Here is an 18,974-nt window from a genome sequence, read left to right as displayed (position 1 = left end):
GCTGTCAAAACCTGTCAAAACCTCCGTTACTCTTCTCCAAGCATTTCCACGTACTCTTCTCCAGGCATTTTCACGAATCGCTCCAGGGATTCCGGGGGGGGTGTTACTTTTTAATACAAATTCCACTTTTCTCCTCCGGCTCAATCTTATAAATTTCCCTCGCGAAGTTGTTAATTCGGTGAAATTAGGTTACTCTCGATCTTAGTTATCCATTCCTTTGTTTTGGCTCTTCTACAATTTAGGGGGGGCTGACTTCCTTTTTTCCACCTCCCCCGTTCGCTCCAAATTTTAAAAATTTGTCCCCTTTTTTTAGTCCATATTCCAATTTACTCACGGGTTCTTCTTTTAGATCCGAATTTTCAATAGAAGAAGTCAGCGCTCTCCGCCGGATGGCATGCGGCTGCGCTCGGCAGGGATAGCAGAGAACTCAAGCACCACGCTTCTCCCCGGCACCCGATCCGGAGCCTTTAAAAAGGCTCCTTCACGAGTCGGGAGGGCGCTAACGGTGCCAGCCGAGTCTCCATGTCCACGGCCTCCTCTGGCCGTGGTTTTTAAGGGTCCCCGCATCGCCGGTGCGGTAGGACCCAGCCCCTGCCGAGCAGACTCCCTCCGGAACTCGGAGGGAGTCCGCCATTCGGCGATGGCGCCAACCCGGAAGTCCCAGAAAGCCATTTTTAATGCATTTGTTGCATTAGGGCAAGGTAGTGCTTTAATTAACTTTAATGGCACAAGCCTTAATTTTCAGGATGTGCTTGAATAATTTTATTTTTGAGGCACTCTTTTTAAAAATGTTTTTATTAAAGATTTTGTGGGGTTACAGAAGTGCACATATTGTCTCCATTTTCAGATCATAAAGTCCTTTCAACAGTTCAGCTGTATTCAATGTGAGACTTTGAGGTTGTATATACAGTATAAGGTTGGGGGAAAAGAGGGTTGGGAAGAGAGAGCAAAGGTGGGAGAGAAAGGGGGTAATAAACTTTTGTTCTTTTACATGGTACGTGTGCAAGGTTTTTGTGTCAGTGTCACATGGGTAGGTTCTCTTTCTATTCATTTATTTCTTTTCATTGGCACTGAGAGATTAGGATGCCCAGGGGATGGTTAGTTGTCTATAGTTGACTGCAGTGAGTTCTGTTTGCCGGTGGGGTGGGCTAGTTGGGTCAAGTTAGCCATATCAGTTCATATGCTGTCAGTGGGTTCTTCTTGTTGTCCTGTTGGGCTGTGTGTGTAATAAAGGGGAGCCGCAACAGGGTGAAGTCATCCTCTCTCTCTCTTTTTTCACTCCCGTGTTAGTTTCAGTTTGTTGGTTAGCTTTTCTACTAAGCTGTTTCCCCTACTAATTGGTACCAGTGTTTCATGTTCACTCCTGATAGGTCCCTTCAGTGTCTAGCTATGATGCTCCTGGCTGCTGAGAGTAGATAGGTTATAAGCTCTTTGTGGTGTGAGTGTGTGTTATTGTCTTGGAAAATATTCAATAGAGCTAGTTCTGGGGTGGCTTCTAAAACCTGTTTAGTTATTTTGCATACTTCTTATAGGACTGATGTCCAAAAGGGTTGCATTTTGGGGCAGTCGCACCACAAGTGGATGCATGTGCTTGTAGAGGCACAGCCTCTTCAGCATGTTTTTGATGTTCCTGAGTGTTATCAACACCAACATATATGGTGTTAGGTTAGATAAGTTTCAAGGTGAGTTCCCTTCTTTTGGCTCAGATGAAGATAAAAGGAGGTTTAGACCACAGTCATTGTTTTTTGATTGAGTCCCCTTGCCATGTCCCTCTGCTGTCAGCAGAAGGTTTTCAAGGGCCTAGTGGCTGCTGTTTTTACTGCTGGGTTGTTTAAGAAGGCATGCAGTTGACAGTGGGTTAGCCGGGACGTTTGGTTGTCCCCTAGTTTGTCTTGTATTTATTGTGTTGGTATGGGTTTATTATTTTTGTAGAAGTCTGTGGCAATATAAACCTTTGGCTTGCCAAGTTTTCATTTGGAAGTTTTGAGCTGCATGATCGAATAGTGCAGGGGTCTGCAACCCGCAGCTCCGGAGCCGCATGTGGCTCTTTTACACCTTTGCCGCGGCTCCGGGGCGGATACTAGCGAGGGGAGGAGGCCCAATGTGCACCCCAACACTCCCCACTATGGCGGGCGCTGTACTGGCTGTGACGTCACATGGGGGCAGAGCGTGCGTTAGTCACGCACCATCCCAACATCACCTTCCCGCCCGCTACATTGTAAGGGGCATGTACGCTGGTCACTGTTTTGAAGGGGAGTGAAGAACACACACACAAAAAAGGTAACTTGTTAATTTAACGTTTATTTCTATGAGGAGGAGTAATTCTGAGGGGTCAAACAAAGAAATAATAATAAAAAGTGACAAAAAAAATATTTTTATAATGACGAGTTTTGCGGCTCCCAGTTTTTTTTCTTCGGAAACGGGTCCAAGTGGCTCTTTTTGTCTTAAAGGTTGCAGACCCCTGGAATAGTGGATGGTGGTCCAGGAGGGTTAATGGGGATGGGGCTGGAACAGTTTTCCACCTTTTTCCTTCCATGCTTTAAGCATGGTCTGTGTGAACCTTTTAGTGTTGCGGGGATTTTCCCTAGTTTGTTTTAGAGGAGTTGGTATGGTGTGGTGGGGGTATTTTCGATTGTGTCTATCTCCCTGTTTCTTTTCGTCTTCTAGGATGTATGGGATTATGTGGCACATTTGGTTGGTAATGCAGTATAGTCCTATACTGGGAATTCCCCCATCCTTCTTCTGAGGAGGGAAGGTGCAGGTATTTGGAGCTTATTCCTGGCAGTTTTTTCTGCCATTAGCAGAGTTGGGTTGGGGAAATCCAAATTGAAAGGGTTTGGCATAGGTAGGTTAATTTTGGGATGGTGATCCTTTTGATCATGACTATTTAGTCTGAGGGGGTGAAGTTGGACTTCAGATATTTATTAATTTCTTGCCACAGGGGATTGTAGTTGTGGAGGTATAGTTTGTTGAGGTTTCTGGTTATTTGTACCCCTAAGTATCTGAATATGGTGCAGCAGAGCTTTATTTTTATGATGTAGGTGAATTCTTTTTGGATATGAGGGAGGGTGTTGAAACATGTAGCCTCAGATTTTGCAAAGTTCACCTGTGGGGCTGACACCATTGTGAAGAGTGATTGCTGTGGTTGTGAGGTCTGGTGTCATGACCATCACTTAGTTTATAGGTTTTGCCTTTTATTTCCACTCCCTTGATGTCGAGGGCTGCCCAGAGTCAGATTGCTAGGGGTTCCAGGGCCAGGATGAATAGGAAGGGGGGCAGTGGGCATCCTTGCTTTGTGCCTCTTTGGATTGCTATGGTATTGGAGTCCATATTGTTAATTCTGCATTTTGCTGAGGCTTTGTAGGCGGTTGGGGCCAAATGTCATGTTGGCTAATACTGCTATTAGGTATTTCCATTCCAGACAATCAAATGCTTTGAGGATGTCCAAGGATATAACTATCAGTGGGAGTTTGGTTGTTTTGCTATGTTCAATCAGGTTCAGTAATTTCCTAATGGGGTCTTTTATGTTGCGGCCAGAGACAAAGCCAGCCTGGTCCGGGGCTACTAATTTGTGTAGGAAAATTTTATGCAGTTAGCCAAGATTGATGTGAATATCTTGTAGTCTTGATTTATCAATGAGATTGGGCAGTATGATTCTACTTTGAGACTGTCTTTGACTGGTTTGGGGATTTTGAGGCACTCTTTGTGTGCTAGCAGTATAATACAATATATTAGAAACTTGGCAACCCCAGTATTTTGGAGATGAGACAAGCCATTTGATTGTGACTCTTATCTTCTCAGCTACATACTCTTGAAATTTTGGTTCAAAAAAGAGCCCCCTCTGATCAAAGTTTTTAAAGTGTAGTATGGGGATAGCCAATGCAATGCCTTCCGTAAGTTGTTGGACTCCATCATCCCTGACTGTTATAGTCCATGCTGCCCAGGACGGATGGGAAGTTCCAGATGTAGCAGATGCCGAGACCTTTGAAAACAACAGAATGGCTGAGGCAACCCAGTTAGAAGGGCAGGGTTGAAATAATAAAATTATTATTATTGCCTTACTATTATAGCTTCAAGGTACTGTAGTTAGCATTTAGAGTAGATCTTGGACACCTCAGATTGCATGTTGATATGGTGTGTAATCCAGCAGTTGTGTCCTGAACATGAATGGAAGGGAAAACCACAGGCTGGAAAGCAGGTTTTAGTACACATAATCATGTATTGTAGGCTAGTGAAACTTTTGATGGTGTTTTCAGATCTTTGCCTGCTATTCCTGTATACTGTGAGTCAGAGAGTGTGTGTGTACATGTGTATTCACCTGACTCATGACAAGTTTAAACAGATTTCACGTCAAAACATTTTTTTGCTGATGTAGCACATTGGTGCATTGAGCAGCTAATTGCTGCTCATTTGTTTGTAAGATTGTTTTATGACACCTAGTGGCCATTGTGCTGGTATTTCTGACTGTTGTAATTATTACTGGACTCATATTCTAGACTAGGAGTTTTTACTCATAGTAGTTTTGTACTAGTTGGTTTCGTGCAGTTTATGGGCTAAGACTGAGCTAGTTGGGAAGTCCAGAGTTTGACTCCCCCTGCTATGAACTCTCTAGCTGGCCCAAGGCAAGCTGCTTTAACTCTACTTCTGCCTCTACAACTATGGTATAGGACTAAATATACTTGCTTGCTTTGCTTGAAATGTGCTATATTAATACTATATTACTGTTATGCATACTACATGTTTTCAAATGGCAGGAGTCCAGGAGGGAATTTCCAGAAAATCCTGACAATTCAAATAAATGTAAAAGCCAAGTGAAAGTAAATATCCTGTAGGCACCTATAGACGTTCCTCTTTAACCAGACCTTTGGGTGATTATCATCTGATGCCCTTTTACATGTGTTGTGGAAGCGGGGGAATATTGATTTTTGTTAAGTATTTTGTGCTTTGTATAATATAATTTTATGCTGTAAACTGCCCTGAGATCTACAGGTATAGGCCGGTATGCAAATTTAATAAATAATTATAACAACGCTAATAATTCTCCTTTCCATCATCTACAAGAAACAGACATATATACTGCCACAAGTGTGAACAGTGAAAGCAACTCTAAACATTTCTGTAATTTCCTGCTGGACATCATAGAATCTTAATTTTCTGACTATATTTATGCTATAGGTGGGAAATGCATGAACATTTTACTGTTATTTGTTTGTTTGTTTGTTTGTTTGTTTGTTTGTTTATATATATATAGCATGGAGAATGTATATAGAGCTTTACAGAGAAAGTGAGACAGAGGCAGATACGGAGAGAACAGCCCATTCTAAGAAGTTTGCATCCTTTTTTTCTAAAACATATAAATGTTCATATAAAAACAGGCACTCATTATCATTGTTATTAGAAGAGAGAAAGTTTCATAGATTCCTAGAATCTTAGAGTTGGAAGGCACCCAAGGGTGCCTTCTCTCTCCCCTGCAATGCAGCTAAGGCATCCCATGACGTTTGGCATACGGCGATTGGGTATAAATAGTTGGAAAGAAAACTGCATAGATGGAGAACAGTCTACACAACAGTAGCAGTTTTTCTTTGTCCGCTTATTCTATTTATGGGTTTTTTCCTCTAAATTAAAATTATGAGCAGAGTTATGAGCAGAGCAGTCCTAATCCCTGGGCTGCCTTGCTGGAGGGGATTGAGGTGCTGCAGAGGTCTTCCTCTGCTGGGTGGGCTCTGCTGCCACAGAGGCTCCAGATGTGCCCACTCAAAGTGCTGCAGAGCACACGCCACCACAGGCTGCGTTCCCACCTCCTGTAGCCAGCAGCAGAGAAGGACCATGCCTCTGATGGAGCCAAGGCTGACTGATTTCCCACTGATTTCCCTAGTCAGCTGGAACCAGCAGGGCTGTGGACGCCACAGAGAATCCACCTCTCTAATGCCAGCTGGGTGGATGCTTAAGAACTTGGAGTCACAATCAAAAACAAAGCAAAAGAGTAACAGTTCAAAAATGAAAACTGTAGTTTTAAGAAGCTGAAAAACATTATCCAGGAAGGAATGATTTAAAAGGGGGGGGGTTGACTTGTGTAGCCGGAAATACTGGAAACTCTGAGCACTGGAGCCCTTCTTTTGAAAGGCAGTTCTGGAAAATGAGGCAGGGTTGCTGGTGAGGAGGCTGTGCCCATATCTCCTGCAGGCCTCATAGAGCAGTATGTGGGACCTCAAGACCAGGACCCTTCCTGAAGACCAAAGAGGGTCACGGCCTCTTTCTTTAAGCTGCTCTTTTTGATTCTACTATTAGTAGCTGGGGGGGGGGGTACCCAATCCATCTTCATGGCTGTGTGCCACATCCCTGGTTAGCAAACCAGCAGCAGCGCTTGAGATTGGAGCTGGGATTGTCTTCTTCCCATCACCATCCTCCACTTGGCCAGTTGATTGGTGCCATCACCAGTACTATGTGCACACATCCCTCATCAAGACCACTGAAATTAAAGAGAAGTTAGTCACTTCTGTGGGGGCAGCTTCTGAACAGGAAATCCTGTAAAAGGTAGCGCAGTAAAGTGTACCTTCAGTTCTGAGTCGAGTTTCCATTTTTCCGTTCTTTTCTTAGCAGATCGTCGTAACGGTTCCCTTGCTACTTTCACTTATGTAAAATTAGAGCCCTCAGCAAAAGCATCATGAATAATTGACACTGAGAATAGCATGCTGTTGAGCACCATGGCAGCAGCGATCTGCTTGCTTTCTGACACTTTGAAGCCTTTGTTTCACTCCATTAATGAAGGTTTAACTACATAAAAGCTTTATACTGTGAGTTAAAGACACACATACTCCATTTCAGAGCAACAGAATAGCTTCTTTAAAAAAGGGAAATCACTGGAAAGCAGAATCCCTAGTGCAGTTGAGTTACAGTCATGTCTCACAAAGTGCTCTTTTGTTATATGCTTTGCTGGCTCTGTGCCTCCAGGTGGATGGATCTCAAACATTTGCACTAGGCCCAAACACCCCAGGGTTTGCATCCCTTATTTCATCTTGCTCAGTACTATGGTCCTGTTATATGTTACTTCTTACTACCAGGATGCTGTGTTATTTTAAAACTGCTGTGTGGTGAAAACTTGATAGATTTGGAAATAGCAACTTATATAATTAGCAACTTGAAGGCAGCAGTCCTTGCTAGGGGGCAGTTCCCACTGTACAGAGTGTGGCTTTCTTATGAGTTTTATGCATTGGGCTAGATAAATAATTTAAATGGTTTCTCTAACTCTTTCATAAATCTTGGCCCGGTTTCATTCATGGCCAACTGGATATCCAAAAGGTGTGTGACTTCTACAAAATTGTCTGAAACCTCTTCTTAGTCCTCGCTCTGCTTGGCCCCTTTTTTTCTTGTCAGGTAATGTACACAAAGCCTTACTTTGAATTGTTATTTAAGGTGATTGTTTTTCTTCCTCAATACATTTCCCATCTCTCTTTCTTTCTCTTCTCCCCTCAGGTTTCTTATCCATCCCAAAAATTGGCTTGGTACCGCTTTCGGAACTCAGACCATCTGGTAGCCATCACAGCCTCCTGTTGAGATCATGGAAACTGGTTCTGCCATGCTGCTGCTGCCACTGCCTCCGTCAGCTGCACATGTCACATTTCAGCACCATGTGGCAGTGGGCATAAAGCCCACTGGCACTAACACAGCAAAGCAATGCAGGAGCACAGGTAAGAAGGCCATGGAAAAATTATAAGGCCCCAATCCAGCCACAGTCAAGTACTTCTGGTTTCACTGAAATCATTTTCACTGATTTCGGTTCCAGAGCTGAGCACGTGCTTTAACTCTCGCTCAGACACATTTGTACATGCATACGCAGAGAGAGAGAAATTGGTGGGAATTTAAAGCTCTTATCTTCGACTGGATTGCTCCCCATTTAAATCCTGTCCCATTTTATTTTGAAACAATCTGCTTCAATAGACTGGGTATAAGGAATTATTCTGTGTGAGAAAACGGATAGAGGGTCTTCTCTCTGGGGCTTTCAGACTCTAAACTCAACTAGCCTCTCTGAATCCTATCTTGACCTCACAGAGCTAGACCAAAGGAGCCTGGCTCTACTTGTTCAGAACTATGAAAGGCCCCTTCTTACAGGCAAGGGAAGATGGAAGAGATTGAAGACATCAGGGTTTGGATCAGACTTTAGTAGTCCCTCTGCCCCCAACACTGATTTGAAGTTTTGCCAAGATTTGCTATAACCCCTGCCACCCTTAGGCCCCACCCCCACCCCAAACTGCTGCTACCAGTTGACTTCCCCTGGACATCCTCACCAAAGTGTAGGGTGACACTGCTTGGGTCCCATCCACTGCAGGTAACCACTATGATGTAAAGGTAAAGGACCCCTGACAGTTAAGTCCAGTTGCAGACGACTCTGGGGTTGCAGCGCTCATCTCCCTTTACAGGCTGAGGGAGCCAGCATTTGTCCACAGACAGCTTTCCGGGTCGTGTGGCCAACATGACTAAACCTCTTCTGGTGCAACGGAACACCAAAACCAGAGCAGCGCACGGAAACACTGTTTACTTTCCCACCGGAGCAGTACCTATTAATCTACTTGCACTTTTTTGCATGCTTTCGAACTGCTAGGTTGACAGGAGCTGGGACTGAGCAATGGGAGCTCACCCCATTGCGAGGATTCGAACTGCCGACCTTCTGATTGGCAAGCCCAAGAGCTACTCGTCTGGTGCCGGCTTACTTGGAGGAGTTTGTCAAGACGCATTTGGACAGCATACCTACCACATGATGGGTTCCCACTCCAGGTGGTTGTTGATGATGGTCAGGCAAATACCCTTGATCCCTTCTAAAATTAACCAAGATGACACTAGACTTACTTTTGCATATTACAGTGTAAGAGGTTTTAACATTGGCACTATAACTCATGAGATGCATGCATGTATGTATTTAATATGCCTGGTATAAGAAATTTAAATAGCAGCCATGGGAGGGCTGGGGAGGGAGAACTCAAACACACACACACACACACACACACAAACACACACTGGTGCAGCAGTCTTGATGGGGGAAGGAAATTCCCAATGCTGCTGCCCCGCCCCCCCGGGCAGGCTGGAAGCTGCCATTGGCTGGTGATTTTTTTAAAATGAAAGGTTGACAGCTCTGTTTATGGCCATATAATTATAATTTTTTATGAAGCTTCTGATCCTGGCAGTTGTTATCCTTTGGGGTTGTATATCTCTCCTACCTTAAAACTGTCATTTTTCGTATTACATAACAAAAATAGCTGGCTTGGTGCCTTTTGAGGAGAGACTGTTGAGGTGTTTATTACCATCAGTCCCCCTCTCCCAAAGTGCAAGGGCGTTGTTCACTCAGCACTGAAACTGCTGGGAATGGAGGTGGGGGAAGAGTATCGGCTTTCCTGCTTTGGAATGGATCTCTGATGGACTCCGTACGTGCTGCTTTGGTTTATTAAGCAACATTTTAACCAGTTAAAATAAATTTACAAGCACTTATAAAATCCCAAAAGTAATTGGTTTTCACCCTTGAGCAAAAACATTTCATAACAGGCACATTAAGCATTAATGTAACCAAACCTTTTTATTGTTGACAACCACAGGACAATCATGTGTAAGACTAACAGTTTGTAGTTAATATTTATGATGGAGCTTATGACTCACCTGTGGAGCAATTAAGTGCTGCTCTTAAAGACTGAGGTTTGGGATTTTTTTACCAAAAAAAAAAAAGTATTTTCTGCATGCCCATGTGAATCTCCTGCAACTTTAGTACATTCTTGCTTTAAACGCTGATCTTTCTAAACATTGTACCTTATTCTGCTGAACGGATAACAGACATGTTAATTATTGTTGAGTTTATTCTTCTAAAGACTGTTGTATGTCTGGGTCAGACCGGATAATATGAGTACATCAAAACAGCACATTAAACCCCAAATTATCAGATCAGCTGAGGTCAGCAGATGAGACACACACACACACCTGTGGGTTACAGTACACATTATCAAAAAATGTGAGAGTGGCAACCCCGTGTCAAGAGCCATGTATCAAACAATAACATGTTAACTGACTGGGTGTCCTTGAGACTTTTTCCCTGTCCTAACCCTATATCATTGGCGCCTGTCGGCCGTGGCAGTAAAATTTTATCAGGATACTACTAAATCATATTTCATGATTTCATATTGGGGCAGCCCGTACGCTGTCTTGCAGTGTTGTTGGACTCTTTCCATCATCCCTGTCCCTGGGTCTGATGGGATTTTGACTCCAACAACATCTGGAGGGCATCATATTGCCTGTCCCAGTGTTTCTAAGCTCTGGGATGGAATTTGGCAGAGGACTGTTATTTTTTATCTAGCCCAGAGTTTCTCCTAACATGTAATTCTGCCTTGCATAATGCCACACAAATGGTTCTTCATGTTTTCAGAGGGTTTGGTCCTTACAGATTAGGTCAGGCTGACATGGAGTCAGGGTGGTGTAGTGGTTAGAGAGTTGAACTAGGACTGGGAAGGCCAAAAAATCAAAGCACCATTTGGCCATGAAGCTCACGAGGTGACTTTGGGCCACCCACATTTTCTCAATCTAACTACTTCACAGAATTGTTGTGGAGATAAAATGAGAGCTGAAAACTATGTACACCTTGAGCTTCCTGGAGGAAGGATGGAATCTAAATGTAACAGATAAATACCATACACATCTGGGAATTAATGAATCATTAGAGCAATCACTGCATTGGTCATAAAGAAAGATGGGATCTTTTGACACCTTTTGTTTGATGAATTGTGTTGGCACAGTAGCATGCCTTGATAGTTGCATTGAAGATGCCTTTATTAAGCAGTAGAGCACAAGCTTTGCACACAGAAGGACCCAGATTCAGCCTGTGCTGTCTCCAGTTAAAGGGTATCAAGTAGCAGTACGTGGAAAGACTGAGATCTTCCAGAGCAGATGCCAAAATGGGAAGATAGAGGTAGACAAAATGGAGCGTTAATGTATGCATTAGTTTTGGCCCACTATGGTTCTGGCATCTCTTTCAGATGCTGAACATAGTCTTTAAAGCTTGCTTCTATATGAATTAATAAAATAAATTCAGGGTGACTTGTGTGGGGTGCCATCTCAGTTGGGGCATCACAGTGTTCAGAAAATTATCAGGCCCCCTGCCTGATATATTATTAAGAATGGGTTTTGTGTAGCCTCCAGTAGGTGAACAACACCCACTGACCAAGCCTGGTGGTGCCTGGCCAGACCCCAACAGCTCCATGCCCTGTGTATAGAATGCAGGATATTAACCCGTGTTAGTCATACATAACATACTTTAAGTTAAATGTCAGGTTATAAATGATAAAGATGGACTACCTGGATTACTAACAACAATAAAAGCTAAAGTATGATGGTTATAAATGTGGAATTTGTAGAATATTCCTAAAAGATTGTATTGTGTCTAAACTAGTAATGCACTGATTAGCAACACCATTAATTCTTTCCCCCTCTAGAGATCTTTTTTGTCTTGCAGGTTACTATGATTCAACCCAGGGATTTGTTGGACCTCATCTGCATCAGAGTGAGACTGTCCTTTGGGGTGAGGTAGTAGGTTGTATAGTTTTAGGGTTATACCCTGCCTGTCAGATAACTATACAATCTACTGTCTTTCCTGAAGTGGCTGTGATAGCGGCACAGGACGTTCCATCACCGTATCAAGAAACAACATCTGTTACTGATTCAGCCCATCCATTGACCTCGTTGAGCCAAGGACATGATTCAAGGGCTTAACACACCAACCAAATAATGTCCTCTTACTGAGTTGTACTTGATAAGGGTGGCCTCTGTGTCTAGGTGTACACATTTTGACTAACCAAACAGTATGGTCTTCTTTAAAATGTTTTGCAAAAAAAATAACTCTTGTGGAAGAGAGCATCTTTCTTTAGTACAGTAGTTCCATAGGAAGTTTGCACAGATCACAATATCCTCCAAATGTAAATTACAGCACTATTTGGCCACTAATGTTGAGACAGGAATAGACCCATTTGGCAGGAGGCAGTGAAGAAGAGGAGAGGGCCCATTTGGTTATTATCACAGGGTGCTACAATGTGGCAGCAGAGGTAAAGTATGGACCAAGACCACATGGTAGGAAAATCCCACACAATAGACCTGGAGTGGTGACTCATGAGTGGAAGCAGAAGGCATTGCAAGGCTGCTGCTAATACTGAGGAGTGACTAGGAGGTGGGGAAAGGGCTGGTGGACATAGGCAGGAGAGCATGATGCCAGTTCCGTACTGCAACACCTGGAGAATGGCCAGCAGCACTAAATACAGGTATAGCCTAGTGGAATGAGCACCATCATCCCCTCTTTGGCTCTGTTGGATTCCTTGAACAGCAACCCCTGGTTGTCACCCAGTGGAAATGGCAGCCTTGCCTTTCACTTCAAATACATTTATGCATCACCACATGCAAGACTCTCTCTCTTAATTGTGGAAGCAAAAGCCAAGAAGTAGCTATGTTCTATCAACGCCACCCAGTGCTCTGGCAGGATGAGGTAGTAGGTTGTGTGGTTTCAGGGTAGTGATTTTGCCCCAATCAGGAGATAACTATACAACCTACTGCCTTCCCTGAGGAGCAGCTTTGCAGCTTGCCCAGAAAACCCATTTCACTTTCAAGTAAACAATCCATGCAACAGTCCTCCCAAAGTATCTTGAGAACTGTATGATTATGCTGGGAATTCTGTCTTGGAGAACCACTACCCTCACCTAAAAATGCAGTTCCCAAGGACAATGTGACTTTTAAGCCAGCTTCAATCTATGAAATGGGACAGTATAAATTAGAGAAGATGATACAATCATCTCCAGAGTAAACCTTTATGTGAAAATAGTATTATTTGGGATTTTATATTTAGAGTTTATATAATTCTATGCCTGTCAATTAATTCATATTTTAGAAAAAGTTCTGATTTATCTCATAAGTTCAATAAAATGTTTTGGGCTGTAAAAAAATTGCCTTAAGTGTCAATTGAGTGGAGTAAAATTGTTATGTTCTGAAGAGTAACACTTTGACCCTCCTATTCAGCATATTTGCAAGACCGCCACTTGGCTTACAAACAGCTACAGTGGGTGTCACTAAGTTGTCAGGCAAGGAATGTCCAGGGTGAGGATTTAACTCTTTACTGTCAAAAGTACACTTACAAGTTTGGAAAAGGCATGTCCACTCGTCCTGCGTCTCTCAGCTCTCCATAGATGTGCACCCAATGATGCAGTTGCAGGAATGAAGAGACCCCGCTCCCAACCTCAGCTTATGCTTCTTCCCCACCTGAGCTGTGCACAAGCTTCAGTCCTCTTTTGCTCCCTCTTACTGAGGTTGGAAAAATAAGGCTCCTCTCATTTAACCCTGTGAAGCAGCCCATGATGCCATCTCTTTCAATGCTGATGACCACAGGCAGCCACACTTTAAGCACAGGTGATTCAGGTCCTACCAGACCCTTGTGGTGTGTTTTTACAGGAGGCTGAGCCATAAGGGATCTTTCGTTTCTGAAACTAACTTAGTGAATGCATGTCCTCAGGTACATAAGCCTACAAGCCATGTTTTACAGAAATGGAATAACTGCTTGTGTTATCAGCTTCACATCTGCGCATAAACCTACATATGTAAATACTAGTAACTGAGTTTGCCAAATGGTGTTTGCAGAAAGTGGGATGGTGGTGGGTGGGAATGCCACAGGTTTGCAAGCAGCACTCAAATTCATTTCTAATAGTCTGTGAGGGAAAAGGTACTTGCCTCACAACCTCCTTTGAGGCTTGTCGATTTACCAGGTGTGAAATCTGGATCAGTTCCTGAAAATTTTGCCTGTCTCTAATGGAAAGCTTGGGAAGAGCTTTAGTAACCTTATAGCAAGTTATTTAACTGGTTGGGAGGTGGGGGGGGGGGGGAGAAAGAGAATGGCCCATTGCCCACCATCAAATCTGGTATCTATTATTACTGTTTATTAAAGGTGCAAGATTTTATCCAGGCCTGCCCAGCTTGGGACCCACCAAGCAGCATACAGATCACCCATTATGTGTGGCAACTGAACTTACTGTGTTTCCTGTTTGCAAGAGAATGCTGTTAAACATCAGTCAAACCGCAATACTTTGCTGTGTTGCTGGAATTGTCTTGGTGGTTCATAGGTTGATCAAGCCTACAATGGGAAACATTTTAATGGCTCTCATCCAGCCAATGGAGCTACCTCTTTGCCTTTCCTTCCCACCAGGGCACAATGAAGGAAGCACAACCTGTGACCTATCAAAGCACACATAATCCACCATCATGGTAGAACAGGATCTTGACAAACCTCATTTTTATGTCTGTCAGAGACTACAAACAGATAGGTAGCCGTGTTGGTCTGCCATGGTCAAAACAAAATAAAAAAATTCCTTCCAGTAGCACCTTAAAGACCAACTGAGTTAGTTCTAGGTATGAGCTTTCGTGTGGTATCTGAAGAAGTGTGCATGCACACGAAAGCTCATACCTAGAACTAACTCAGTTGGTCTTTAAGGTGCTACTGGAAGGAATTTTTTTATTTTGTAGAGACTACAAAAATAGGGGAGTTGCAAAGCCTTTGGCAGGCCACAAAGGATGGCTTGTGTTCAGCTTCGTGGGTTTCCCAGATGGAGGGACAAACAAACTGCTTGGCGCTGGCCATCCACCCCCCCCCCCCCGCCTTGCTAGAAGAACTCCCCTTTTAACCAACAGATTCATTGTAAGTAGCTCCCTCCAGTCTTTGCCAAGCGTTAGAAAACAACATTTATTGTGATCCTTCTATCTTGGAGCATTAAGTATCAGCAACAAAGTTTCTCTCGGTTGTTTCTGACAATCAGCCACAGAGTATTCAGATAAAATTGTCAGGATTGGAATTTGGATTCCCTGTAGGCATTCAAATAGCAGCAAATGAAACCAGCAGCAGAGTCTCTGAAAGAAGAAATGCATTAAGAAGAGACATCAAACATCAGCAGGAGAATATGTGGAATTTCAAAGTATTCATTTACAGCAGAAATATCTTATTTGCATTATGATGCATTATTTATTGAAAAGCACTTTGAGTCTCTGTGAGAAAAGTGAGTGTAAAAGCTTTCTCAATAAATACAAATAAATAAACATTTTCCATCACGGTCTGTGTTGGAGGCATCCAAACGGGTGATACCAATGCATAACCAGAGCAATGGCAGCATTCTTTGATACAGTTTGTGCTCATTTTTAAATGCAGATTTTGAAGGCTAGCCTATATTTTAACTGGCAAAACATGGGGCGACATAAGTTCTGAATGTTGGCCCACCAAACCCATGCTCATATGCTATTTTTTGGAAAACCTTGGTAGATTTCTCTTGTGACCAGGCAGGGGAAATGCACTGCTATCTGAGCAGGGCAACAATCTTCACCACCACTTAACTGGAAGTAAGTCCCAATGAACTCAGCTGGGCTTGTTTCTGAGAAGACGTGCTTAGGCTGGCACTGTAAGTAAGCTGAGCTGTATCTTCCCAGTGAGAAATACGGGGAGGCTCCTTTCACTTCTTTGCGGACACAGAACAAGTCAGTCCATGATGCTCCCCTCTTCCACCAGCTGACCGTTCTGAAGACTCGCTCAGAATTTCAAACAGGAGGATTCTATTTGAAGAGAATGGATGAATGGAAGCAAAGAGCTTTCATAAGCATTGCACAAAATGAGGTGATAGACCAGAGTGGTAGAATTCTGGGATGTTCTACTTCAAACTGCAGGGAACACATTTCTGAATGCACCTGTATATAAAGCACAAACACAAACTCCCAACAAGCTGAAAACTTGGCAGAGATATGTTAAACATTTCTCCCACAATAAGTTAGATGTAATGAACACTTGGAAGAATGAGTAACACATGCTGTATTTAAAATCAACACCTTGAAACAACAATACCTAGCTTTGCTTATCCCTTAGCTAGAACAATTCTCACACAAAGCAGTTGTCATCACATCTAAAATATTGATGCTACTTTTGTTAATAAGGCACACCTGAGTCCCTCAAATTCTATCCTATACTATCAACATCAGGGGTCAGCAAACTTCTTCAGCAGGGGGCCGGTCCAGTGTCCCTCAGACATTGTGGGGGGCCAGACTATATTTTTGGGGGGAAATCTGAACGAATTCCTGTGCTGCACAAATAACCCAGAGATGCATTTTAAATAGAAGCACACCTTCTACTCATGTAAAAACACGCTAATCCCCAGACCATACACGGGCTGGACTTCGAAGGCGCTTGAGCTGAATCCGGCCCCCGGGCCTTAGTTTGCCTACCCATGCTCAACATTGTCACACAGGGATGCGTACCTCCTGCCCACAGGCCAGATGTGACATGACAGCTGGCTCAGTATGGCCTGCTGGACTCTTTCCCCAGGCCATGGCCCCTAACTGGCTTCATTCCCTGCTTTTCTTAGTGTTCTGTGATTGCCAACAAAGGAGAGCATGCTATCTCTGCTTCAGCAGCACAGTCTGATTCCATAACTGGCTTCTGCAAGAGTGAAAACACTTTCTCTGCCAGTATGGAAGCCAAATGTGCTGGCAAAGTAATGAGAAAGTGCTCTGCTTCGTCAGGCCAGTCAGGCTGGCAAAGACGGGCACCTGATCCCCACTCGGTCAGCCCACTGGTTGCAAAGAGGCGGAAGAGGCTTCCTCTGCAGGTATGGATGCCAATCAAGCTTGCAAGACGGACAGAGAGAGCACTGCTCCAGCAGCACAATATATCTGGCCAGTGGGGAAGAGAGCCCTCTGTTCTTGGCCAACTCGCTGGGTTTCTGTGCTGTGTGCTTTTTCAGGTGCAACACAGAAGCAGTGTGTGAGAGAGAAGGTGTCTGTGCCTACGGGGGTTTGGTCCCACACACTTGGGGCCTGGCCACTTTCTACCCAATGGAATGTGGCCCCAGCAATAGGAATAAATTATATCACTATTGGCCCCAACCCATGCAGGAACAGAGTTGGTTTTCAATGCCTCGGTTAAACTTCACTAACAAGGGAGATAGATCCACCATACCTGTGAGGGTTTTTCACCACTTTTTAAAGTAAGTGTTTGTAGATCAAATTATTTTAAGCAATTTTCTTTGCAGCTATTTTTGCCCGACTTTCTTAAATAACTCATTTGTTTTGGTACAAAGTAATGGCCAGTATGCATATATGTTAAAAGAAGTAGTGCTTCTTTACCCTGGGAGCTTACAGTGAAGCGTAGGTAAGAAATAAAATAAAATAGTAGTAGCATGCACATCCACTTACTATTAAAGGTAAAGCGACCCCTGACCATTAAGTCCAGTCGCGGTTGCGGCGCTCATCTCGCTTTACTGGCCAAGGGAGCTGGCGTTTGTCCACAGACAGCTTCCGGGTCGTGTGGCCAGCATGACTAAGCCGCTTCTGGCAAACCAGAGCAGCGCACGGAAACGCTGTTTACCTTCCCGCCGGAGTGGTACCTATTTATCTACTTGCGCTTTGATGTGCTTTCGAACTGCTAGGTTGGCAGGAGCAGGGACCGAGCAACGGGAGCTCACCCCGTCAGGGGGATTTGAACCGCCGAATTTCTGATTGGCAAGCCCTAGGCTCAGTGGTTTAACCCAGAGCGCCACCCATGTCCTTTACTTACTATTATGCCCTGTCTAATCTCTACCACTTTAGACTGCATATAGGGTTCACGTTTAGAATTTCCTTCCTGCTACAACTAAAAATCTCTCCACATAGAAAACTAGCATGTCAGGAATACAGTCTATAGCCTAATTTCATATGGAGGAGTATCCCAAATCAGAATATTTATCTTTTGTAAACCACTCTGAGGTATTTTTTCAATCAAGCAGTGGATATATCTTATGAAATTAAATAAATATATCAATGTATCTCACAGCAAGCTGGCTTAAGGTATGTAAAGCTGGCAGTGCAGCACTCACAGCTCCAGCATAAGAAGCCAACAATATTTTTGAAGGCATGCCCTCCAACATTTCTCCAATGAAAATAGGGACATCTTTTTCTATTCTTATTATACTATTTATACCCCACCCATCTGACTGGGTTGCCCCAGCAACTCTGGATAACTTCCCACATACATAAAAACATAATAAAACATGAAACATTAAAAAGCTTCCCTATACAGCGCTGCCTGTAGACAGCTCAGGGCTCCATACCCCCCCCACACATTTTGCTGATGAAAATAGGGACATCCTAAGGAAAGCAGGACATTCTAGAATCAGATCAGAAACCAGGATGGCTTCCGTAACTCTGGGACTGCCTCTGGAAAATAGGGACACTTGGGGTGTCTGAATGCTACTCCTGACTGCACAACTGGTAACTCAACAGGCTGAATGCAATCAATGTTTTCTGTCTGTTTGGGACTTCTGGGGAACTGCAAAGCACCTGACATTCTGCAATCCAAGACTTGCAATCCAAGACTGCAAACTGTAGAAGCCTTGTCTTCTTCCACCCGCACTGATTCCCTTCTTTGGGCTATGGATGTCACCTTTTTCAGTCCTGTGCCCTTAAGCAGCAGCTTGTAATGCAGAAATGATGAGGATAAAGTTTCCCTGGTTAATTTATCCCTATGCCGGGAAAACCTTCACCTATTAAATGTCTGCACGTCAGATTGCTGCTCAGGGTGCAGCAGCAGGATACTTAGATTCACTGCTACTACAGAAGCACATTTATTACAGAAGCAGAGCAGTTACAAAACCATCCACTTGATATGCATGCAGAGACACCTACTGGCTGATTTAGTGTTGTTGTTTTTCAAAATCCTGTGCAAACATTGCAAGACCCCTGCGGGATCAGGCCAAAGTTCCATCTAGTCCAGCTTTCTGTTTTCACAGTAACCAATGAGATGCCTATGGGAAGCCGACAAGCTTGTGATTCCCAGCCTTGGAAGGAAGCCTGCTCCAAGAGCAGAGGCAGAACAGAGCCATCATGGCCAGGAGCTGCTGATAGCTCTGATAGCTCTGTCTTCCATGGCTTTCGCCAGTCCTTTAAGAACATCTCCCTAT

At 43.7% G+C, this 18,974-nt stretch overlaps 1 long non-coding RNA gene across 2 annotated transcripts in view; it reads left to right on the top strand.

The window, feature by feature from the left end:
• Positions 1 to 12,959, top strand: part of LOC309341726 — a 105,225-nt gene extending 92,266 nt beyond the window's left edge. For both annotated transcript variants that reach the window (XR_014156539.1, XR_014156540.1), the window contains 2 exons: positions 7,474 to 7,688; positions 8,600 to 12,959. This is a non-coding gene — a long non-coding RNA (uncharacterized lncRNA). The remainder of the gene's footprint in view (positions 1 to 7,473; positions 7,689 to 8,599) is intronic.
• The last annotated feature ends 6,015 nt before the right edge of the window (positions 12,960 to 18,974 follow it).

Source organism: Podarcis erhardii (genome assembly GCF_964252035.2).
Source record: "Podarcis erhardii genome assembly, chromosome: 5".
Taxonomy (NCBI): Eukaryota; Metazoa; Chordata; class Lepidosauria; order Squamata; family Lacertidae; genus Podarcis; species Podarcis erhardii.
This window is presented reverse-complemented; position numbering and strand designations above follow the sequence as displayed.